This window comes from Diabrotica virgifera, chromosome 3 (genome assembly GCF_917563875.1).
Source record: "Diabrotica virgifera virgifera chromosome 3, PGI_DIABVI_V3a".
NCBI lineage: Eukaryota > Metazoa > Arthropoda > Insecta > Coleoptera > Chrysomelidae > Diabrotica > Diabrotica virgifera.
Window position 1 is genome coordinate 13326863 of NC_065445.1, and position 26919 is coordinate 13353781.

The following is a 26919-nucleotide window of genomic DNA, read 5'->3' on the forward strand; positions in this document are numbered from 1 at the left end:
GACTAATAGAGATCCTGAAACATAAAATTTCAAAGTGGTTATTGAAACATGTTATTTCCTATACCATCAACTAGGATTTTTAAAAAATATTAAAATTTGGAAAAATGACGAAGTGTTGAAAATTTTTTTAAAATAAGCTAAAACATTTTCAGATTTAAAAACCGCCAAATTGACATTTTATCCGATCAAAAAACCCCTAGTTGATGGTATAGAGCAGTGATACTCAACCAGCGGCCCGCGGGCCGCATGCGGCCCTCTAGCGTTTTTTATGAGGCCCGAAGGCTAACTAATGGGCCCTGTGATCAAATTATTTGTCAAATTTCACGTGTTTTTCAAATTATTTGATAGTGTGCCGATGTGTTTGAGGCGTGTTTGAGCGTGAGGTAGACAATTTAATGACTTTAATTTTAAATTATATTGACATTTTTAAGAACTCTGATTTAAAATCAAGGTATTATTAACTTTTAATAATAAATTATTAAAGTTAATGAACAAATGCTTATTTTAAAAATAATCAATACTTATTTACTACATTGCAACGACCCATTTAGTAATCACAAGAAAAATTCAGGTCCAGATTAACAAAAAAAAATTAAAATAATTGTGACCTTGAAACAACACCGTCTATATTAAAATTTTCAAAATTCGTCTGCACATTTGAAAAGAGCACAAAAAACTAAGTTTAATTTCTCGTTTCAATTTTTTGCGCAGATAATTTTTAATGACATTAATTTTGAAATTATATCGAAATTTTTGTCTTGAAAGTTTGAGTTCTTAAAAATTTCGACATAATTTCAAAATTAAAGTCATTGAATTGTCTGCGCAAAAAATTGAAGCTCCATTAACGCTCTTTCCAAATGTGCAAACGGGTTTTGAAAATTTCAATATACAGGATGTTTTTTTAAGGTGACAATGGATTTATAATTTTGTTTAATCTGAACCTGGATTTTTCTTCTGATTAATAGTTAAGTGGTTTGGGTTCTAAATGGGACATATGTGTCCTAAATATCAAAATAATATACAAGGTGGTTATAAAGTTATGAGTTCAGAAAGAAATGGGCAAAATCGATAAAACACCCTGTTACTCGGTTATAAAGTCGGTGGAGTCGGTATACATTTAGTATGTCTAGAACCGCCTCATTTACCTCTATTCACCGTTCAAGTATATCCGTTTCTCAATGAAACACCCTGTATACTACTTCATCTATATTGCGGCCCGCAAGCTGTGGCAATAGCTACTATGTGGACCAGGAAAGAAAAAGGTTGAGTATCGCTGGTATAGAGTATAAAAAATAACTTATATTTCAATAATGATTTTGAAATTTTATGTTTCAGGATCTCTATTAGTCCCAATCACAGCGGAGCTATATTTTTATTTTCACGGTGCCAGTAGTTGGTGCATAAATCGTTTAATTTTCAATATTTTTTTTATGTTTTACATGTACTTCTTTCTATACTAAATACTCATGCAAAATTTTCAAAAAGATTGGTATAGTACTTTTTATTTTAGAAATTCCCAAAAGTATATGAATTTCGTACGTTTCAACTAGGATGGCCTCTTAAAACGGTCCACTGTGCTGAAAAAGTTAATAGCAAATTTTCCCAATATTTGAAGCATTGTCTAAGACTAAGACAATCAAAAATGCGACCCTAACTCATAATATATTTTTTGTTCATTTAAAGAAATATACAATTCTTATTAGTGCAAAAATAGAAGTAGATGCCAAATTCTATTATTTCTAAATTATAGTGGTAGGTATTTACTGATAAAATAGTCATAATAGGCAAAATTTTTCTTAATAAGAAAATGAAAACATATTACGTTACAATATAATTAAGTATTGGCTTCTCAGCTACTTCTTAAGCTACTCATAATGATTGTCGTCGTTTTCTTCATTTGGATTGTAAATGATGACTGAGTTAATGGTTACTTGCTTTTTTCCCAAATTGCCGGGGTAGCAGTATTCAGTGTTTCTTGCCATGTTTTCAACACTGCTGCGTCGCTGTAAACCGTTACATTCACTATAAATAGTTAGTGTAGTAAGTTTCGCATATTTCGCAAATATAATCGATGGGATTGAATTCACAATGGTAAGGAGGCCGTCTTAACACAATATGTCAGAAAACTATGTATAATCTCGTCTACTATTCCGGCTTGAATTACTACCATCTTGAGGAAATCGAGAAAATCCTGACTTGAAACCAGAGTATAAATTATATTTTCATTCGTTAACCATTCTTTTATTTTATGTAATGTTAAGGAATTTGTTGGTTGCTTTTTAAAATTTCCTAATGCTACGGGGCATTATCTTAAACGATAACAGAAGGTTCCTCTAAACTTAGAAGTAGTTTTTCTTTTATCTATATCACAAACATATCCGTATGAATGTTTTTGGCCAAATCACAAGATCCGCTTTATCAATAAAGCCATGTTTTCCATCGGCATGCAATACAATAATATCCTCCTTCTCTTTCCCTTAGTATTCGTATGTTTTATGTATTTTATACTCTCGTCCTGCCAAATTCGTTTCATTCCACCTTTAGCATAAATCCTCGTTTCGTCTTGTGACGCCTCACAACCCGGCCTAATTCTTCTCGATATTTCTCCGCGTTACGAGTAAAGGCCAGATCTTCCACGGCGATTCGAGGCGACCGCTGCCAGAGTATTTAAGAACAGGAATCCGATCACAGGCCAGTCAGTCAATGAACGAGCCGCGACGCGTGACATAATTGTATTCGATCGGATTTAGTGAAATGTATTTATTAGTTATCGTAGTTATATGTTTAGTTAATTAAATCATAAATTTGAGTTGTAAATAAATTAGATGTGTTAGTTGGTGTTATTTGTAATTATTAAAATAAATAAGTGATGTAAATAAAATAATATAAGTAAGCCTTCCTTTATTTAAATTAAACTTAGTGCCTAAAGATATAAATAAATAAAATAGTAGAGTCAATCGCGTAACAGTCTACTAATGAGGCGTGTTATTTTTAAAATAATTATAGTTTCGTAAAAACTCGATTCTTTTTTGTTGTGGACGACACATAGCTCTCTCCCACAAGGCTTTTCTATTGTCTTCCATTTTGAACCTAAACCCAATATGTTTGGAAACTCTCCAGAGACTCACCCTGGAAGTTTGAAAATAATTTATGTCTTTGATTTTTGAAGTTATACTTCTTTACGATCGAGAGTGAAATTTTAAATACCGCGCGCATGCGCACACAGACAGTTTGTAGTTCGTTGTTAATCTTTCAAGATATGTATGTATCAGCGCTGTCAGCGCAAATAAGTCACTAAAAGGATATATAAGTGTTTTTAGTAAATATATTATTTATTATAATTTTTGTGTCTCTGGATTTGTCTTCCTCGGAAATAAGATATTTTATAATAATAGTATATTTAAAGTATTTTTGTATACTTAACTTGGTCTATTAAATTTGTCAGTATATATGAGAAATCTTGCAACGTGTCAAAGCGAAGGGAATATAGCTCAGTGGGAGAGCGTGTGATCGGAGATCGAGAGGTCCCGGGTTCAAATCCGCGATTCATATTCTTTTTTTTTAATTGTTGGTATCGTTTTAATAAAAAAATTTTAGAAGTGGTAGGTAAGAAAGTTAGTTTAATATTTAAATAAAATACAAATAACCTGTTAAGTATATTTATTTCTTTGAAATTATATAATAGAAGTATAACTTCTTACGTGCGTAAAAAGTACAAACACATTATTTTTTTAACACTGTCTACAAAAACATGTTCTTTCTTTTTCCGTGCTACAAATGTGCTTTTTAGTACAAATGTGCTCATAAAAAAAGTTACAGCCCTTTGAAGTTACAAAATGAAAATCGACTTTTTCAATATATCGAAAACTATTAGAGATTTTTTATTGAAAATGGGCATGTATCATTCTTATAGCAGGAACATCTTAAAACAAAATTATAGTTAAATTTGTCCACCCCATACAAAATTTATGGTGATTTTGTTCCCTTAAACCCCCCCAAACTTTTGTGTACGTTCCAATTAATTCATTATTGTGGTACCATTAGTTAAACACAACGTTTTTAAAACTTTTTTTGCCTCCTAGTATTTTTTCGATAAGCCAGTTTTTATCGAGATGTGGCTTCTTTTTCAATATATTTACGTAAAAATTTTATGAGATTTTGTTCCTTTAAACCCCCCAAATGTTTGTTTACGTTCCAATTAAACTATTATTGTGGTACCATTAGTTAAACACAGTGTTTTTAAAACTTTTGCCTCTTAGTCTTTTTTTCATAAGTCACCTTTTATCGAGATGTAGCTTCTTTTTCAAAATATACCTTAAAAATGTAAATTATAAATAAATTTTCAGATTATTAACAGGTCTCTATAATCGCACTTAACCATATACAAATATGTGGTGGATTCGACAAATATTCAAAATATCTCGATAAACACTGACTTATCGAAAAAGTACTAGGAGGCAAAAAAGTTTTAGAAACATTGTGTTTAACTAATGGTACCACAATAATAATTTAATTGGAACGTACACAAAAGTTTGGGGGTTTAAGGGAACAAAACCCCCATAAAATTTTTATGGGGTGTACAAATTTCACATTAATTTTTTTTAAGATGTTGCTGCCATAAAAATGCCACATGTCTATTTTCAATAAAAAATCTCGGCGAGTTTTCGATATATGAAAAAAAATCGATTTTCATTTTGTAACTTCAACTTTACTTTAACTTAGCAGTAACTTTTTTTGTGTGCACTATTGTATATAGGTAAGTGAGGTTCAATCAACCTATTTTTGACCCCAGAATCTGTGGTATAATTTATGACCAATCTTTTTGGGACACCCTGTATAATATCTCGAATTTCAGTCTTACAACCCTCAGAAAGATCTTTAGTCTAAGGCGGCCTCTAAACAGTCAATATTGACGTCAATATATTGTACAATAATATTAGTTGCCCACACACACGATACAATATTATTGCACAATGAATTAGTTCCCGACTGAAACTGGTGCTGTCACTGATTCCTGACCGAAACATGTAGAAAAAGACAGCGAGTTGTGTGGCTTGTATATATAAAAAGGACGAAGAATAATAAACGCAGGTGGATGTAGGAATAGTTTAAAAAAAAGAAATAAGTACCCACACTCATGAAAATTTATTAAATGATTTAAGAATTACTGAACAGAGTGATTCTCAAATCTTTCTGCATCTGGATAATATTCTTAATATTTTCGGAGCAATCGATGGTACCGTTCATTTTTTTTTTAAATTATTACTAACTATAATCTATAGTCTTGACATTCCACAGAGCCGGTAACGACCGATACACAGCGATCCACTCTATAATAAACTTTCGTTCTATTTTCTTTTGGCATATTTTTAAATTTGGCCATATTTTTAACCGCACCACGATGTTCACAGCAAGAGTGATAAAACACGACTGAACCAATATTGCGCAATATAGGCTACAGACACTTCAATATTAGTATATTGCACAATAAAAATCAAAGTTGCGCAATCGTTCAATGTGAAATCTACAGACGATCAATGTATTGTACAATATTAAATATTGTGCAATATATTGACAAAAATATTGAGCATCTAGGGACCGCTTTAATGTATGGTCTAGATTTATATTGTGCGACATCTACTTCACTATTCACACTTTTTCTGTTTTTCTTCAGTTTCACTGAGAAACTGACTTAAGTGTTATCTCACTACTACACAGTGCGTCACACACACGTTGAAGTATGATTGAACTAGTCGCAAAATGCCTCCTTTGACCTTTTCAGCATTAAAATAAGGGCGCAAATTAAATACTATCTACTCAATTTATATCTAAAACACGTCTCGCCGTTTTCGCTGTCAATATACAAACTCTTTCCAATCCCAAGTATGTACTACTATGATAAATTACAGTACCATTAATTTGCAACCGATTTGGGAAGATCGCTAAAGTAAGATATCAGTTTTTCTGAATGGTCAAAAACCCAAGGACAAGCTGTGATTAGATAAATATATTATACGCTTATGTGAATCTCTCACAGCTCACTGATTAGAAGCACATTCGTATGTTCTAAAATTCTAAATCATATTTCAAAAATCTAAATCGTTTCATAACATTATGAATTAATATGAAACTGTCTTTAATATTGAGCAAAAAAAGTATTCGCATTTTACGGTTTTCAACCATTTACGCTACACTTAGGACCTTCATATTTTACCCAAAAAAACTTATGACATAATAAAACAATACTGTAAATTTCATTAAGATTGGTTCAATAGATTTTGCCAAATATATTTTGAAATCCAAGTTTTGCAAAAAAATCATTATTTCAAAATGTGGCAGGACTGAAAATAAAGCAGATAGCAAGTTGAATTTTTTTACATAATATAGAAGAATGCTGTGCCTTTCATTTGCAATTTGTATAATTAAAATTGGTTAAATACGACGGCATCGGGAATTTTTTTAAATAAACATTAATTTCCACCAAAATTTCTTTAAATCTTTATATAATATATTATTTTCTAGCTCTATATTTTGTTGTATTTTAATATTTTAATTCCACAAAAATCAAACTAATTTGATTATGGTTTGTGAAATATTGTTTAAACAATTGCACATCTTTAAAAATAATAAACTTTTATTCTCTAAGTTAAAATATGTGAACAAAGAAGGTTTTTGCTAAAAAAGTGTTATTTCAAAGAATAGAGTATGTGTTTTTATTTTGCAATAAACAAATTTATTTATTTATATCGAAATGTAATAAAAATTAAATATTAATCATTATAAAAGGTCAGTGGAATGCCCAATCAGAGCAAACTATCCGCTGTCCTGCGCGTAGCACCAATAATTATTATTTATTTAAAAAAAAATCCTGACGCCGTGGTAGTTTATCGATTTTAGTTTTGCAAATTGCAAATGAAAGGTACAGTACACTTCTATAAGCAAAAAAAAAATCAACTTTCTATCAGCTTTATTTTCAATCCTGTAACATTTTGAAAAATTGAATTTTTTTTGCGAAAGCTGGATTGCAAAATTTATTTTGCAAAATCTATTGAAGCGATCTTAATGAAATTTACAGTATTGTTTTACTGTATCATAAAGTTTCTGAGTGAAATATGAAGGTCCCAAGTGTAGCATAAATGGTTGAAAAACGTAAAATGCGAATACTAGTTTTGTACGGTTTTTTCGCAATTATTGCTATTTTGCAACAAGAGTAACTATTTTTTAAATTTTTAACCAATTCTATATTGTAGGAAATTTAATTATGCAACTTTTATGTCAGTACAACTTTTCTCAGAAATGAATACTTTTAAAGTTATAATCAAAAAACGAAGAAAAAAATCGAATTTTTCCTTCATTTTTTGACATTTTGATTATTTAAACAATGTTCCGGACCTTTTTGAGAAGGAGGATAACTCAAATATTATTATTTGAGTTATTTTCAAGCAATTCCTGCAAAAAAATTTGAGTCACTTCTCAACGTCCAAATCTACTAATATTTTTACAGATGCATATATGTCTACAAGAACAGTCGAAAATTTGTGAAATATACTTTACACCTATGTGGCAGATATTTTCTTTCCCTGTACAAGATATAAATGAATTAATAAAAACTCCAGATGTTCTTTTTTCCTGAAAATCCCATCATAATCTCGTTTACTATTCCCTCACTTAATACGTAATGTTTACAACAGAAAATTGCCAGAATTTCCCGATATTCCTATTTATAAGCGAACACGTATTCGATGGTCTCTTTTGATCTTCGAATGAATTTTGTTAGTGAAACGCGCACTTTGATCATGTGTGTAAAGACCAAGACGCTTTAATTTGTAATAAATATTTATTTGGTCTTTAAACTTTCAAAAAGGTTCCTTGTGTAAACCGTTTTTCTTTTTATTGGGTCGGGAATTAATAATGGACAAGTGTTCCAGAAAAAAGAGACTAATGCATCTTAAGAAGTGGTGGTTAACAAAAGGAAAGGTAAATAGCTTTTAAAGATGGGTTTTCATTTGGTTTTATGGTTCAATCGATCGATGCTATCCCATACTCTAAAATCTAAAACAAGTGATAGAGAAAACATACGTGTACGACGGAGAAACACATATGCTTTTCCTAGATTTTAAACAGGCGTTTGACAAACTAAACAGAAGAAAAATGATTCAAATTAAAATAAAACAAACTAAAAGATAAAGTTTTTCAATCCTAATAGCAACATTTATAATATTGAAAAATATTAAAAATATTACTAAAAGATTTTTAAATTGAAAACTTATTGGCACATTTCCCTGGTGACACCTCCAAGGCTTCTACAATTTGCGAGCCAAATGGATGCTGCAGTGAAGACAAAAAGAAGGAATTCTACACTATGCAATTCACATCCCCGTCTGCAGCTTGGTAAAGTTCCAACGGAAAATGCACCTAGTTACTCCACGCAGTAATACTACTATAAAATAAAATAAAAATGTATACCATTTTTATTCAGTTGCAATGCGTGGCTAAAAATGTCTTAATTTTTACTTAGATTAGAGAGCGCAACCAGCACTCTTATCAACGATTTCAACTCTTGTTAAAGGCTCTTCAGAGAATGCATAGGTTGCTTTCTCTAATCCAGTAAATTTTTCGACATATATTAGTCCCACACTGCAACTGGCGTGAATGGATTAGGTGACTAGCGTCATCTGGCAATTGAAAGATAAAGTTTTTCAATACTAATAGCAACATTAATAATATTGAAAAATATTAAAAATATTACTAAAAGATTTTTATGTTTAAAATTTTTTTTTAAGAATTAAAAATGGTATACATTTTTATTTTAAAACAAAATACATGAACGTAAGCAAGAAAAAGAAAACACACATGATACAACGGACAATAGACGCACACAGCTTCGAAGAGGTTGAAACGTTCAAATATTTGGGAGTATTAGTCAACAGAAGAAATGAAATTGTAGATATGAAAAGACCAATTCAAGCGGGAAATAGCATTCTACAGAAATAAAATAGTTTTTTTCCTAACAAGTGCAGAAAGTCATTCTTTTCCGCACGCGACTGCAGTTTGCCGAACGACGCGAAGCGGGAGTTCGGCAAGCAGTCGAGTGCGGAAAAGAGACTTTCTGCAAGAGTTAGGAACAATATTTTTTCTAAGAGTCTTTAAAAAATTACCAAATCTTAATCAATTAATTTAATTAATATGAAAATACATGCACAAATTAATTCTTTGACAAGGTTGTCAAAACCAAACTTTCAATATAATTAGTTAGCATGACGACGATCTTGGTTTCCATGACGATGATTCAAAACGACTGTTATTGTCTACCGATTTGACTTTCGAATATTATGTCAAAATAATTTTATTTCATCGAATTGTCAGTAGTAATTGCACAAGAGCTCTAAAATTCTATATTAATTTTAGAGTTCGAGTGCAATTTGTTGCGATTATTTCATGAATAAAACTGTTCAAAACCAAAATTTTATTGTAATTTATATATGTAAGTACCAATTAGTGAAATTAAACACACAGTTGTTATAAATATGTATTTGACGGTTGAAAGTCATCACTTTTATAATTTTTAAAACATTTGTCATTAATGTCACTGAATGTATTTTTTCGTAGCAACGAAGGGCATCTGACGTAATATGCTTAACGACGGGAGATTATCAAAAATTATCACCTTAATTTGCATGTCTGTAGCTTTATATTGGTCAGAATCTCCTATGAATGAAATAATCGCGTTAATTTCATTAAAACAGGAACACAATAAGATATATTTGAAATAAATTAGTAAATAATATCTAAATATTAGTTTATTGCATGTATTATAATTACTTTAAGGCCATATTAACATATCTAAATTAACACGCGTGCGGAAAAGTAAAAACCGCGTGCGGAAAAGTGAAACTTTCTAAACTAAAATGCGTGCGCAAAAGTAGACATTTTTGCACGCTCGTAGAAAAAAAATGTTTTAGAGATAAGAAGATAAGCCGAAACACACAAATGAAAATCTACAAAACTACCATAAGACCAATAGTAGTATATGCTTCAGAGACATTTACCATAACAAGATAATGAAGAACAACTAAAAATTTTTAAAAGGAAGATTAAGAGAATAACACTGGGACCAAAGAAGGAAAACGAAAAGAATGCAAGATAATGGATGAAATACGATATACAAGAATGGATGGGTCAAGAGAACATAGAGCAATAAAAGCACAGAGAATCAACAGTGGAAGAAGACTTGAGTATGGAAATTAGAAATGTAGGAAGGACAATCAAAGAGAGAAATGAATGGAGAAAAGTGAAAACAGCTTCAGTTTCCTCGAGAGCGTATAGCTTGTGTATACAGGTACCTATAACGCACACTCTTGTCTCGTAAAAGAACTGAGCTATTAGCCCAATAAATGAACGGGAAATTCGGCGATACCGTGTAATTTTCAGGGGCAACTCCGAATTGCATGAAAATTTGGATTTAGGTTCTGCATACCCTCCACTTCAAAGTTGAAATTGTGCCGTTGATTGCTTTTACTTGGGGGGTGACAGTCACCCCTTCTCGGGGGTGAAAAAACATATGTTCAAGATAAGACCGGAAATGGATAAATTGACTGATTTTAAGCAACTTTTGTTCTATAGAGTTTTTTAATTAAGTCATTACTTTTCGAGTTATTTGCCATTGCAAACATTGATTTTTCAACAAAAAAACTACGTTTTCAGACGGTTTTTCGCAAATAACTCAAAAAGTAAATATTTTATCGAAAAAAATATTCTTAGCAAAAGTGTAGCTTAAAAAAACCCCCAAAAAATGGTGTATCAGCAAAGTCTACCAATCAAATAAAAACAAAGTTGTAGCTCATGAAAAATACGTTCTTATTCGTCTAATTCCAAATCGAATATTTCAAGGTGAAATCACCGAAAAATTAAGCACTTTTCGGGAAAAACCCATTTAAACTTTTTTAAAGTGTTTATAAAAAGCTTTGTTTTAATTTTTAAACAAAAGTTTTAGCATTAAAAATAAGCGAGTTACGCTCAAAATAAAATTGGCCCTCTTTTATTTTTTGTAAAACATCATGAAAACCTCGCCGTGTTTAGCTCCCCAAATGAAATTAATCGCTACCGCTTTACAAATAATTTACTTACTTTTCTATTTTTTATATGATCTGTCAGTCTCACCGGTTTAAAGTGTTTATTTTTGAAAGGGTTATAATTGAGAAAGCTTGAATGGGTCACTAATCACGAGCGTATGCAAATTTTGAACAGCCATATCTTAACCAATTTTTGTCTTACGGAGAAACAAAATAAAACTAGCATATTTATTATAGCAAAATCTACATTTTTTTACTCTTTAAGATTTTTCTTATCACTAATACTTTTTAAGTTATTTTGAAAAAATGAAATTTTTCAAAAATTTTTAGAAAATTCTATTTTACTATAAAACCAAATGTTTTCAAAAATAAGCCCTTCAAACCAATCAAACTTACAGATAATATAAACAATACACATACAGTTAAAATAAATGGTAAAGCTAAACGATTAATTTCATTTAGGGTGCTAAATAGAGGGAGGTTTTCACGATTTTTTTTTACCAAAAAAAAAGGGGCCAACTCTTTATTTCAGTGTAACTCGTTTATTTTTGATGCTGTAAACTTTTGTAAAAAAAAACATGAAGCCTTTTTCGATACTTTAAAAATGTTAATAAGGTTTTCCCGAAAAACGCTTCTTTCTTCGGTGATTTCGCGTTGAATTATTCGATTTGGAATTAGACGAATAAGAATGTATTTTTCATGAGCTACAACTTTGCTTCTACTCAATTTGTAGACTTTTCTGGTACACCATTTTTTTCGTTTTTTTGTAGGCTATACTTTTGCCAAAAATATTTTTTTCGATAAAATATTTACTTTTTGAGTTATTTGGGAAAAACGGTCTGAAAACGTAGTTTTTTTGTCGAAAAATCAACATTTTAAATCGCGAATAACTCGAAAAGTATTGACTAACGTAACAAACTTTATAGAACAAAAGGTGCTTAAAATAAGTCAGTTTATCCATTTCCGACCTTATTTTAAACACGCGTGTTTCACCCCTCGAGAAGGGGTAAATGTCACCCCCCAAGTAAAAGCAACCAACGGCACAAATTCAACTTTGAAGTGGAGGGTAAGTAGAACCTAAATCCAAATTTTCATGCAATTCGGAGTTGCCCCTGGAAATTACACTCCAAAACGGTCATTTATTGGGCTATATATACTAATAAAATATCTGATAACATAACAATAAACTGTTAAAAAAGTTAATAAACAAGACATTTGTTTCCTCCTCATTGTCCTAAAACAAGGATAAACCGAGAGAATTTAATAGAGGTTTTGGTATAATCAAAACATCATCAATTCTTATTCAAGTTGCGAGTCGCATAGTAGCATTTTGCATAATCGCGCTCGTTTTTTAATGAACTGCCACCGAGACACCGTCCTCGTTCCTGCTGCTGCTGCTGTCACGGCAGGAAATGAGAAAATAAGTCAACAAAGTTGTCAACTGCTCGCTGAGGTGCTCCTCCCGCTGTCGGGCCAATTTACGCCAAACGTATGAAAATGAAAATATTTTACGCTTAATTCAAATCTAAACAAAAAACGTGTAATACGTGATATTTAGACAACATAACTAGTTTAAAGGACTTTTACACGATTAATATTTAAAAAAAAGTATATTGGGAGAAAACGAGCTTTAGAAATTGAAGTTATGCGTAATCGGAACAATAATGAGTTTACCTTTTCTGACAATTTTAAAAATATTTATTAAAATCCTTTATAAAAGGTATATTTTAAAAAATATCCTTTCGGGATACATCACATAACGTTTTCGGAATAAAAATTCCATCATCAGTGTTGCTTATAAGTATACATGCTTAAAGAAAATCAATGAAGAAATATTACAGAGGAAGCAACCGAAGAAGGAAAACCGCTAGAAAGAAAATGCAAACAACAAATTGCATTTAAAAAGCAAACCAGAAAAGATAAAAGGAATTACATAAATGATATGCTGAAAATGTGAGAAAGAGCTGTATTAATTGTATGGCTGTATATGTTACTGTAAGGCGCAGAATCTTGGAAACACAAAGAAACGACTACCAAAAAATTACAATTACAATTTACCTTTATAACTAAATCGTTGAGAAACATTTTAAAAATATATTGGCCTGATAAAATAACAAATGCAGAACTATAGAGAAGAACAGAACAAGAGAAAATGACAGTCACGATTAAAAGTAGGAAACGGGCATAAACTAAGGAAATGGTCATACACTAAGGACAGCCCAAAATAATATAACCAGACGAGAAATAAAGAGGAATGAAAAAGGCTTGTAGAGGAAGTTTTAAAGAAATAAAACAAGAGAGGATCTTCATAAGTAGAAGTTGGTCAGCGAAAAAAATTTTGTCCGATTACGAACTATACTCAACAATTAAAAAAACATCAACTAAAAATATTCTAAAGCCAAAATAATACAATAGATATTATTGTTCTATAACGTTTTGCATAAATAGTTACCTTAGTTAGATCTATGTGTAAAGCAAATTGAATACATACCAGTGAATATTGAGAGTAACTTACACCCTTAGATTGAACTGATTTTTCAAATCACCCTTTTGTCGATTTTCACTATTTTTAGTCTGAAATAAATATAGGTACGTCATAGACATTAGTGTCCAAGAATGCCTCGGCCGATCTCTCAGCCAAGTACTTAAATATTTATATTCTTTCCTAGATCCAAGTCACATAATATTACTACAATCTACCATACCATTATCACTGAATTGATAAAACCAACTGACAAAAATGCATTCTAAACCGCCATAAAACTGATATAGATAGTATGTACATTAAAAGAAATTATAAAATGTGTTATGAGGTTAAACATATTAATATCAAACGTAACAAAACTACCACAAGATATACCCAGATAACTAAGTGTTAAATATGTAACGGTAAAGGCAGAAACGACTCTGATAAATACGAGTATTATACATATAATTGATGGATTCGACCGTTACTTGATGGAAGTTCATTTTATCTAACCATAAAACACTGAAAACGTTTGTTTTCTATACTTCCACAAAATTTATTACAACTAAGTGACTACAGCTGTTTCGGCAGAGTGCCTTTCTTAAGTGATTTAGTTTACAATGGTTTGCCTATTTAAAGTCTTTAACTTGAGGGGGTTGAGGAGTGGGGAGCTGTTTGTCTGGAGTTGGTCATTCAGAATTATATCTGTATTTTTCAATTTATTAATTTCCATAGATTCTAATAAAGATAGCTTAAGGCCTTTATTTTGAATATGCAGAATTTGAAACTGTTCATTAAAAGAATTATTATGATCTAGAAGGTGATGTGCGTATGTATAAGTGTCAGTTTTTCTATTACTGAAAACCCTTTTGTGTTCTGCTATCCGATTGTCAAAGGTTCTGCCAGTTTGACCGATGTAAGTTTTCGGACAGTCACCACAAGTTAGTTTGTACACACCACTCTGTAGTTGCTTTCTCTTTCGGCTTTTATTGTTCTTAATATATGTATTTACATAAGTTGTTGTTAGTTCTCGAAGCTGGTATTATTCCTTTCTTTTTTATGTATCTGGCTATTTTTGTTGTTATCTTGCCAGTATATGTTAAAGAGCAGAAGGTACTGGGTTCTTTCTGTGGTGGTGGATACACTAATTTCAGGGCTTTCTTATGGAGTTTTTGGTTTAAAATTTTGTTAACTGTTTGTTCGTTATAGCCATTGTTACTGCTATTTGTTTAATGATGTTTAGTTCTATCTCGAAGTTATTTTTTGTCATGGGAATTTCTGTCAGTCTATGTATCATGCTATGGTAGGCTGCTAATTTGTGTTGTGTAGGATGGGATGATGAATTGTGTATGGTTGTGTCAGTATGGGTAGGTTTATGATATACGGAGAACTCATGTTTGTTGTGTAGTCTGGTAATCGTTACATCTAGAAAGTTTATGGAATTATTCTGTTCTGTTTCTATTGTAAACTCAATATTACTATGAAGTGAATTAATGTATAATAGAAATTGGTCAAGTTGTCTGTTAGTTCCTGTAAAGCATACTAGTATATCATCTACGTATCTTCACCGATATAAGAACTGTTTAAATACGGGATGTTTAGAAATTGTTGTTTTAAGTTGGTTAAATTTAGAAATTGTTGTTTTAAGTTGGTTCGTAAATATATCTGATAGCAATGGGCTTAGAGGATTACCCATAATAAGTCCTGCACTGTTGTTTGTGTATATTTGATTATGGAATTCAAAATAGTCTTGATTTATGCAAATTTCAAGAAGGTGTCAAATTTCAGATGCAATGATCGGGTTTGTTCTATTATGGTCTAAAAAATGTTTAGCTAAAACAAAAGTTTCTGTAGGAGGAACACTAGGAAAAAGATTTTTTACGTCAAATGAAATTAGTCTGGAGTTGTTGGGTAATTGAAAATGTTGTATTTTATTAAATAGTTCTAGTGTATTTTTTACGGTGAATTTAGGTGAAAATTTAGTGTATTCTGTAATAATATCTGTCAGTTTTTTTGAAAGTTTATATGACGGAGCTGTATAAAAAGAAACTACAGGCCTTATTGGGTGGTCAGGTTTGTGTAGTTTAATAAAAGAGTATAATTTAGGAGGTTGTGGGTTCATAATATTAAGGTATTTCTCTTCTGTTTTATTTAGTATTTATTTTGAATTTTCAATGGCTAGTTTAATTTGTTTTCGGTATTTTTCTGTGGGGTCTTTGTTTAGTGTTATACTATTTTGGTTATTTAAAAATTCTATTGTTTTGTTATTATAGTCTCTTTTATCGATAGCAATAGTAGTGTTACCTTTGTCTGCTTTTGTAAATATTATGTCATGTTTTATTGATTTATTTTTAATTGAAACGGCTATTTGGTTTTCTTTGTAACAGGAATTATTAGTTTCGCTACATACATCGGTAATAGATTTTGCAATGATGCTTTTTTCTATGTTCTTGGCAGTTTTGTTTAACGCTACTTCACATTCTACACCTAAATAATCTAAATTTTTTTGATTATTATGTTGAGGCTAGTTGTGTTTATATCCTTTCTCTAAAAGTTCTATCTCACTATTATTGAATTTAGTATCTGTTAAGTTTATAAATCTATTAAACAAACTATGATTTGAAAATTTTTTTGTATAATAAGTATAGAGTTTTTTACTATTGTAAATTAGATTATTAGGTTTTTTACACTGTGTATTAAATTTTTTGTCTATTATATTATCTACTTCAGTTCTTACATTAGAATGTAGGATATCAAATTCTATATTATCTAATCTATAATGTAATTCTGAATGACATACCTTAAGATAAACAGCTATAATATCTCGTTTTCTATACTGGGTGCTCCTATCCCGTTTAAGCCATCTGGTTTGCCCCTAATGTATACCTGATGATGTCAACGAGTACATATTATTACAATTCCAATAGTGTGCATGGAAAACCAATGAGGAATGCACTAAGGAGTATATATTAAAATAACCAATGAGGAAGTACTAAGGAGAATACAGGACAGCAGGGAGATACTGGATTCCATCAAAATAAGAAAACTTCAATACTTGGGTCATATAACACGTGGTGACAGATATGAACTCCTAAAATTAATTATGCAGGGAAAGATGCAAGAAAGGCCCAGCATAGGTAGAAGACAAATGTCCTGGCTGAGAAATTTCAGAGAATGGTCTGGATGCAGCTCAACTGAACTCTTTCGGGCTGTAGTGTCGAAAGAGAGAATAGCAATGATGATTGCCAACCTTCGTCGCGGAGATGGCACGTAAAGAAGAAGGAGAAGTATGGAAAACAAAAATAGTGAGCTGACCCAGACAGCGATTAGAAATTTGCATAGGCTGAGAACACGCAGCCTACCATAGCATGTTACATAGGTTGACAGAAATTCTCATGCCAAAACTTCGAGATAGAATTGAATATCATTGCAAATAGCAGTAAACGATGGGTACAACGAAAAAACCATAAACAAAATCTTAAACCAAAACTGCATAAGAAAACACTGAAATTAGTCTTCCCCACCATCAGAGAAAAACCCAGTACTTTCTGCTCTATTACATATACAGGCCAGATATCAACAAAAATAACCAAACACATAAAAAGGAATGCAATAACACCATCTTTCAGAACAGCCAACAACTAAGGCAAATACGTAAAGAATAATAAGAGTCAAAAGAAAAATCAATTACAGAGTGGTGTATACAAACTAACTTGTGGTGACTGTCCGAAAACTTACATCGGTCGAACTGGCAGAACATTTGACAAACGTATAGCAGAACACAAAAGAACTTTCAATTATAGAAAAACAAATTCTACGTAAGCATTTCACCTTTTCCTTTTATGTCATAATAATTCTTATAATGAACAATTTCAAATCCTTCATATTCAAAATAACGGCTTCGTTATTAGAATCTATGGAACTTAATAAATACAGATATAATTCCGAATGACCAACTGGAGATAAACAGCTCTTTAGTCCCTAACCTATTCAGTTAAAGACTATAAAGTGTAGACACACAATAAAATATATCAGTTGAGAAAGGAACTCTGTCGAAACAATTGTCGTGACATGAACTTAAAATAAATTTAGAGGGAGTATTGATACCAAAAGTTTTTCAGTGTTTTATTGTTAGATACTAAATAAACATTTTATATTTTACATATTTTTTGCATAGTCGTAAAACAATCACTGTTATCCCTTCACAATCTTCGAATCTATCAAAATTTATATTAAAGCCGAGCATCTCGGCGCCGGAGCTATCCCTCAAGGGCCATTCAGAGATGCTTATCTTAATTTTATAATTAAATGCCATAGGAAATGTCACGCCAGTTATTTCCTTTTAGTATAAGTACCAGACACGTGACTAATTGAAACAAATGAAGCACGCTCGGGCTACTCACGAGATACGACCGTACTGATAAGCTTTTATTTCTACGTGCATAAATCATAGGATGGATATCACTTGGGTGTATTGCTGGAAACTGAATGGCGAAATTGCAGAAGTCGTTTGAAGTGGCAAAAAATGTATTACGTCAGGTTTAAATGAATTGTAATGATGCAGAAATCAAAAATAAAATAGAAAATGTTTTACGATTGTTTTGACGTTTCAATGTCCACTCCGGAAATCGTTTTCAAAAGACTGTTTCAAATAATGAGTTATTCTAACCTGTAGTTGTTTATGAGTTAGCGTTTTTTTAACACAAATTGACAGCTGACTTACTTGGCATCGATCTTGTAGGAAAATAGCAAAAAATTGCTATTTGCTATATAATTCTTTGCGTTAAACGAAAAAATTATTTGAACTTGGTATTACTGTCCATAAGATGACTTACTACCAACACTTCGTGATGACCCTCTTTGGACCTATTTTCAAACATTTTCAGACTTATATTTTCTTTACATATTTCTAATAACACAGACATATCGTCGTCATCCTGTTTTTCTTCCAAAACCATAGCAATAAACCAAGCCATGTCTGCATCCATTATTTTTAGGACGAGTTTCTTTTAAATACACATAAAATTGGCACTGAAACTTACATCGTAACGAAATGACTGCATATATTATACAAACCACAAAGAGACGAAACTTCTGAACAGAAGAATTCCCTGAGATAGAGCGATATTTTTCGTGCTGTATCAACGAAATATTTCGGGCCGATCTGGTCAGACAAACCAGGCCTTTACACTGAACGGGACATAAAAGCCTGTGGATATTCCCATCGATATGGTTTTTCGTTAAGAATTTTGGACGAGGACGTGTTTTAAAGAAATCTTGCAATCTACTTATAACTAGCCTATTAGCCCAATCAGAGCCTTGACCTCCCTCATCAAACCTGTCCATTCGTTATTCTATTACCTCACATCCTTGTTATTTTAGTCCTACGATTTGATTGCCCAACCTCTTCCATCGATGGCGGTTTTGTTGTCTCATTCTTTTTATGCTTTTTTCAATAGTTCATTTTCTCTGTATTTTGCATATGTTTGTTTAGTTGTTTTCTCCTTTTAATCTACACAGTTTATCAGCTATTTATATTGTGTCGTTTTAACATTGATATTACTAATATATTTAGGCGAATGTAAAATGCCTATTGATAAATGCAATTCAATCATCGACTTCTAATTGCAACAAATAAAGTGGATATAGATATTTTTAAATACAAAAGCAGGTAGTGAACCTTATTAATTTAGCCCGATCAGTAGTACGCAAAATTTTACGAAAACCTCCAAAAAAATAAAGGAAGGATGAAAATTTGGGAATAGGTAGTTGAAATTGTCTATTATTATATAAGAAAAAGTTTACAATTCTACATCTCCTCCATTTTACACAAATTGGAAAATACGGGGTGAAAATTTTTTCTCAGGGGTGAAAAAATATACGTTCAAAATAAGTCCGGAATTTGATAAAATGACTAATTCTAAGTAACTTTCGTTCTAGAGAGTTTTTTTTACTAAGTCAATACTTTTCGAGTTATTTGCGAGTGAATGTGTTCTCATTTTTAACCAAAAAAAATGTTTTTGGACGGTTTTTCGGAGATAATTCAAAAGTAAGTATTTTCGCCAAAAAAAAATATTCTTAGTAAAAATATAGCTTATAAAAAATTGAAAAAAATGGTGTATGTATGCGTGAGGTCTGGAGACCCAAAAGAAGCAGAGTTGCAGCTAATAAATGTAGGTACTTCTTCGTCAAATTCCAAATCGAATATATCAATGTGAAATAACCAAAAAACGGAGCACTTTTCGGGGAAAATTCATTACAATTTTTTTAGAGTGTTCGCTAAGTATTTTCGCCAAAAAAAAATATTCTTAGTAAAAATATAGCTTATAAAAAATTGAAAAAAATGGTGTATGTATGCGTGAGGTCTGGAGACCCAAAAGAAGCAGAGTTGCAGCTAATAAATGTAGGTACTTCTTCGTCAAATTCCAAATCGAATATATCAATGTGAAATAACCAAAAAACGGAGCACTTTTCGGGGAAAATTCATTACAATTTTTTTAGAGTGTTTAAAAAAAAGGTTTATTTTTGTTTTTTAAAAAAACTTCTAACATTAAAAGTAAGTGGGTTACGCTCAAAATATTGTTGGTCCCTTTTATTTTTTGCTAAAAAAATGGCGAAAATCACCCCTTAATTAGCTTCTCAAATAAAATTAATCGTTACCGCTTTACAAGCTACTTTACTTATGTATTATTTATATTATCTATAAGTTTCATTGGTTCAAAGTGCTCAGTTTTGAAAAAAATGGGTTTAAAATAAAACATTTTTTTATTTTGAAAAAAAATCGTAACTGTTTATGGAATTGGCTTAAAAACAATTAGGAATACCAAAAATCTCAAAGAGTAATAAAATGTACGTTTTGCTTTTCTGAATATTTTTGATTTTTTGTTTTCTTGTTAGACAAAAATTGGTTATGCTATGGCTGTTCAAAATTTGGCTAAACTCGTGATTAGTTACCCGTTGAAGCCATTTTAACTACAGGTTTTTCAAAACGAAGCACTTTGAACCTATGAAACTTACAGATCATATAAATAATACATAGTTAAAGTAACTTGTGAAGTGGTAATGTTAAAATGTATATGCGATGCTAATTAGGGGGCGATTTTCGCGATTTTTTTACCAAAAAATAAAAGGGACCCACAATATTTTGAGCGTAATTCACTTACTTTTAATATTACAAGTTTTTTTTTTAAAAGAAAAATGAACCTTTTTTTAAACACTTTAAAAAACTTAAAATGAATTTTCCCCTAAAAGTGTTCTGTTTTTGGGTTATTTCACATTGAAATATTCGATTTGGAATTTGACGAAGAAGAACCTATTTTTCATTAGCTGCAACTCTGCTTCTACTGGGTCTACAGACCTTATGTATACACCATTTTTTTTTTTTCAATTTGTTGTGGGCTATATTTTTGCTAAGAATATTTTTTTCGCTAAAATACTTACTTTTTGAGATCTCCGAAAAACCTTCCAAAAACAGGTTTTATTTTGTTAAACATGAACATATTCACTCGCAAATAACTCGAAAAGTATTGACTTAGTGAAAAAAAACTCTATAGAAGAAAAGTTGTTTAGAATTAGTCATTTTATCCAATTCCGGTCTTATTTTGAATGTTTTTGTTTCATCTTCGAGACGGGGTATTCCCCTCCATTTTTGTATAATGGAGGGGAATACCCCCTCTTTTGTAAAATGGAGGGGATGTAGAATTGTAAACTTTTTTTTATAATAATAGACAATTTCAACTACCTATTCCCAAACTTTCATCCTTCCTTTATTTTTTTGGGGTCAGATCGTTCTTTGATCGTGCTAATTAGCCAATTTTGTACGATATTAGATAATATGTCACCCACTGCCACACACACATACTGGAGAATCATTCGTACGCGTGTTCTTAATAGCGAAAATTTGGATACTCGAGTGGACCCTGATAGTTTGTTGGTCTGTGATCTCAACAATGATTCACCGACCAAGTTTCGGCTGCTACTTGAACCTACTTCAACGTTTGAATTATGTTACATTCTAATCTGTTTCGGATGAGTTTGTTCACATTTCGGGGACAGTGGTCAGTCGTATCGAATGTTTTTGTAGGCGCCCTTTGGGTTATAGTATTAGGGGAAATCGAGGAGTGATAATATAATGACCAGGCGTGCTTCACGCTGCATTAATTAGTTTTCAAGTCAATTAAGGATAAAAGTTTATTCAATAATTCATTTTGAGGGTGTGGGACAAGCGGATGGGTTCAAGTAAAGACACAGTTAAATGTTTTTGTTAAATATTATCGAACTTTGGATAATGTGCCTTTACCCATCACAGACAAACTCACACTGAGAACAAAGCGCGAAATTAGGGAATAATCACAATGCACTATGGTTCCAAATGCTAAAAAAGTGGTTAAGGCTACGTCCAGATAAGCGACAATTTACAGCGCTGTAAGAACAGCAAAATGAAGCGCGAAAATGGGTCCCACGGTGAGTGCAGTGGATGGCCAGACAGAGCTGTAAAATATCGCGCAGCAACATATGATAGGACCCATTTTCGGGCTTCATGGTACTGCTCTTGCAGCGCTGTAAATTTGTTGGGATCTAATCTTCAACTATAGCAATTATTATTTTTGTTAGCGTTGCTGAGATAATACAATCTTTAAGTGGGTCCGACTTCCCAGAATCATAAAAGTTAATTCGTTACACCTCTTGCGTAAAATTGTGGGTTTCATGTTACATATGAATGTGGGAACTGTGAAATATTTTTGTTTGGTACTGGTTGGTAGTCAGTCTGTGCGAATATTTTATGGAAGAAACATCTCTTAATTTCTTTGTATGTAGTATTGTAACAGTTCGGTTCGGTTAAAATAAAAATAGTTTATATCTTTTATTTGTATCTTTTATTATCTTATATTTCTAACAGTTGCTTGTCTAGTTGTAGCCTAAGAGTTAAAAAAAGTCTCTATCTAGGAATTTTCATGTTTCAGTTCATACTATCTTAGAGTCGTAATAGGAAGGTGTAAGGGTCAGACCGGATGTATTCTTATTCATATCTCAGAGGTAAGTAAGCCACGTGCGATGTTATTTTGGCTGACAGCGAAAGTGAAAAAGAAAGCGTATATTGAAAACGCTGTAAAACGTTTTGTAGTTCACCAATCTTATCGCTGTACTAATATGAGATACTAGTTGACTTAAAATTTTATAACAATAAATACATAAAATTGGTCATGAATAAACAGTAAAAATACTTAAAATAATCAACATTTTGTAAAACTACATTTCAAAAGTACATAATTCTGCGATTAACGTTTATTAATCTCAAAATGTATAGTAAGAAGTTACATAATGACATTGGTTTAGCTGCCTTTAACTTCCTTCGCATTGCTGGCAGCTGTCAGTACCTATACGTATCGTTACATTTACATATATTAGTTTTTAACTACCCAATTTCAAAATAGTATTCGTTTGTTATACATTTTGACAAATTTTCGCCATATTAGACCGTCATTTTGTTTTTCTATAAAAGACAGATTCGTACTCATAGATCTTAAAATGCGCTTAAATTATCAAACTTCAAAAGAAATTATATCTACATTTTAATTAGTATTTTGCATTATTTCCGTCATACGGTATCTGCCATTTTGTTTTTATTTTAAAAATAAGTGGTATTCGTAATCAGAAATTTCAAAAATCTCTTACATTTAAAATTTCAAAAAAAAAATATGCGTTTAAAATAATATTTTCAATTTCTTTCCGTCATATTAGATCTACCATTTTGGTTAAAAAAATAATGTCAGATTTGTAATCAGCTACGTTCTTAAGAACCCTTTAAATCAGCTTTGGAAAAATATTCCGTTTTTATTGATACTCTCAAGTTCCTCCGCCATTTTTTCAAAAAAAAATGCCAGATTCGTAATCAGTGATGCCAAAAACGCTTAAGGCTACGGCTCCACGGGCGAGAAATTGACGCTAGCAGTAGCAGTAAAATGAACTTAAGGTTCCGCGGAACGGAATGGGAATAGCCGAACTGTACCGACTACAGGACTTGTGCGTAGTCGGTTCAGTTCGGCTATTCCCATTCCGTTCCGCGGAACCTTAAGTTCATTTTACTGCTACTGCTAGCGTCAATTTCTCGCCCGTGGAGCCGTAGCCTAAGGGGAAAGGCGCAAAATGTCGCCTGTAAAAATTTTCAATGTATTTTAAAAGTATTCATTTTTTTTCGAATCCTGAGAAAACTAATAAACATTTTTGAAAATTTTAAACGCAGAATGAAAGACTACTTTATTAACGAGGACCGAAAGTCCCTTAGAATAAATAAAGAGTTTCTGTTGAATTTTAAATTGACATTTGCAATTATAAATCACACTAAATTTTCTCAGGGTCTTTCGGGCCTGAAAACTTGCGTTTAAATTTTTCAAAAATATTTATTAGTTTTCTCAGGATTAAAAAAAATGAATTCATTTAAAATACCTTGAAAATTTTGACATGCGTCAAAATTTTGCATTTGTTTCGATCGCTTTAAGTACGAAAGTAATACCGAGTAATACTGTATGAACAATATACGCTTTTTAAAGTGTGACCACGTTTTCGGCATTTTAACCCACAACGCGATTAATACAAATGACCTATAGAAACAAAGAGAGTAAGTATCTCTAAAAAATGATTCACTTAATAATACTTATTGAAATTGATAGCACCCGCCGTGCAACTGACAACCCCCATAGAACAAAAGAGCATCAAATGAACCATGAAAGCTTCTAAATCGTCCTCTAAATTACTAAAGACATGTAACTATGTACGATAAATGCCCCTGCGATGGTCTAATTGAAAATGCACCCTTGCCAATTGGAGCGGGGTGCTAATAAATAAAAAATTAGTCGCTAGCACACCCCCCGGCCGAGAAAAAGTTGGATGTGGACGCTTAATTGGGGGAGCAGGGAAGCTCAGCTACCCTGATCATGTGTTTACTTAATTCGGATCGAATAATTAAGTAATTCGGGGAAATAATTGAAAAGGAACAAAAGAGGGGAGTATAGTTGATGGAAGTTTGAGTGGGATCGTGGTCGCTTAATATATCACTATTGGTAGGGGAGCAAAGTATGCTAAAGGTGCAGTCACTCGAGCGTTATGAGACATATTGGGTTGTCAGGGTTGTGAAGAGTAGGTCCTAAAACCAAAAACAGTTAAGTAAAGTTTTCCATTTTAGTGGGAACTTTCTATTTGTAATTTAGTTTTTCATTTCCAACAATCGTTTTTTTAGATTATAGCGCCATATATCCATAATTCGAATTATTTTTACGTAAGGAATTCAAATCTGCAATAAAAAATGGGGGCTCCCGTTTAAGATTTTAAAGTAACTCCCCACCCCACCTCTGTGGGGGTCGTGTTTGGTGCCATTCGATAGATTTTTCAAAAATATTCAATAAGTGTATTTTTCATTAGTAACGCGGGATTCGTATTTAAAATTTTATATTTAGCCCCCACCCCTCTCCGTGCGAAGTCTTGTTTGATATCATTTGATAGATTTTTGAAAAATATTGAGCACGTATTTTTTGGTTTTTCTATCTGTCATTCATTTCGCGAGAAATTCGCTTTTTTTCTTGTGAAACTTTGGGACTCACCCATTTCCTTACGCCCCGCACAAATCGTCAGATTTTTTAAATATACACTGTTTTGCATGTACTTAACTTACCTTATTTTAATCTGACGATTTCGAATTTTTCTAAGGATAGATTTTTTTTCGGCCCTCCCTTAACGAACTCCCCTGCATTAAGAGCCAATATATGGTAGATGTACATTTTCAGGGTACAAGGTTTCTCCCCATGTAATAATCTGACGCGCTCGAGTAACTGCAAAAATCCCCACTTGGGCTCCCCTACCATATAAAGTGACTGTATATTTTCTACAGGAATAGAAAAAAGCTTCGAAAAATTGAAAAATTAGAGGAAGGGGAGGAATGGTATGGAAGTTTAGTATTATATTTTCATGTGTATTTCAATATGTAGTGTATTTTAATATGCAATGCACCCTGGTGAAACCAATGATGTGGGAGGGAGGGGATGTGACATGAGGTGAAGTAGATGGGATCGCTTTCATGGGATAAATAAGGAAGGCAATATGGCGGAACAACCCTTTAGCAGTATATTCTGTTCTATATAAAGTATATAATTATAAAATTGTATTATATTATATAAATATATATAATTAATAATTTTAATAATTAATTAACAACATATATTCCACGTACAGTACAACCTCGTTAATCCGGACCTCGTTCATCCGGATGTCCGGATTATCCGGATCAATCCGGAATGAATAAATTAAAAAAATTTTTGATAATTGTATGTATGTATGTACAGCCGGTTCCTAAAAAAACTGATACGACTCTTAGTAAGATTTGATCATGTTGAGCAGTGTATTTGATTGATCTGACATTATATTTATTATGACACACAAATAATAAAATAAACAAACAACAAACAACTGATTACATATTATATTAATTCATAAATTGTACTAATTATTAAGGTCTAAATGTTTATATTATTTTAAATCTATCTTAACTTTTATATTAACTATCTAAATGATAGTTTTTACATCAAATAGATCACATATTGTCCTTTTCATGATCATTTTTCAGTGCGTCACAAATGATAGGAAAAAGGGTAAGTCCGTGATAATACACATTTATGATATTTATTCTAACATGACATTTTAGTTAAATCTGACAGTTGTCACATTTTATTTTCAATTTAGAATAAAAACAAATCAAATGTGTTTCTTGCATTTATAAATTGGTATTTTCTTTGATTTGTATAGTCTTATAAATTATACAGATTATATTTGTAATATTATTATCTAATTAAAAAAAAATATTTTTTTTATTATGGCGCCATCTATCGACAACTAGAATAATCACAGAACTAGAAGTAATCACCGACGTGCCTTTTTTTCTGTCACATACAATTTAATGCGTTAGAAAGAAATCGAAAAACTGTGACGCACTGAAAGATGATCATGAGAAAAAGAATAATTATTGTAAACGTGGATTATACAACAAAACAAATTAATATTCAATTCAGCCCTGTAACTTATTAAAATAAATATTATAGAAGTTTTCAGGGACTTTCAGCCCTCGGTAATAATGTAGTCTTTCATTCTGAGTTTAAATTTTTCAAAAATATTTATTAGTTTTCTCAGGATTCGAAGAAAATGAATACAATTAAAATACATTGAGAATTTTGACATGCGTCACAATTTTGCATTAACTCAATGTAAAATTCTAAACTGTTAAATTCCAGCTTCCCTAATTATTTGACATCAAAAGACATTAGAAACTATTTGTAGAGGATTGAAATCTGTATTGAAAACAACTGTTAAAATTGGTCTACGTAATTAAACATA

The 26919-nt window shown here is 31.6% G+C and overlaps 2 protein-coding genes across 4 annotated transcripts in view; one reads left to right on the plus strand and one right to left on the minus strand.

Moving 5' to 3' along the window:
* Positions 1-13709, minus strand: part of LOC114349409 (EH domain-containing protein 1-like) — a 149861-nt gene extending 136152 nt beyond the window's left edge. Inside the window, exon 1 of one of the 2 annotated variants that reach the window (XM_028299780.2) lies at positions 13564-13709. The gene's annotated coding sequence lies outside the window, so the exon portion shown is untranslated. The remainder of the gene's footprint in view (positions 1-13563) is intronic. The other variant, XM_050647801.1, reaches the window with a different exon arrangement.
* The window catches only part of LOC114349398 (netrin receptor UNC5C), a 1236422-nt gene that overhangs the window by 975690 nt on the left and 233813 nt on the right, over positions 1-26919 (plus strand). The window lies entirely within an intron of this gene.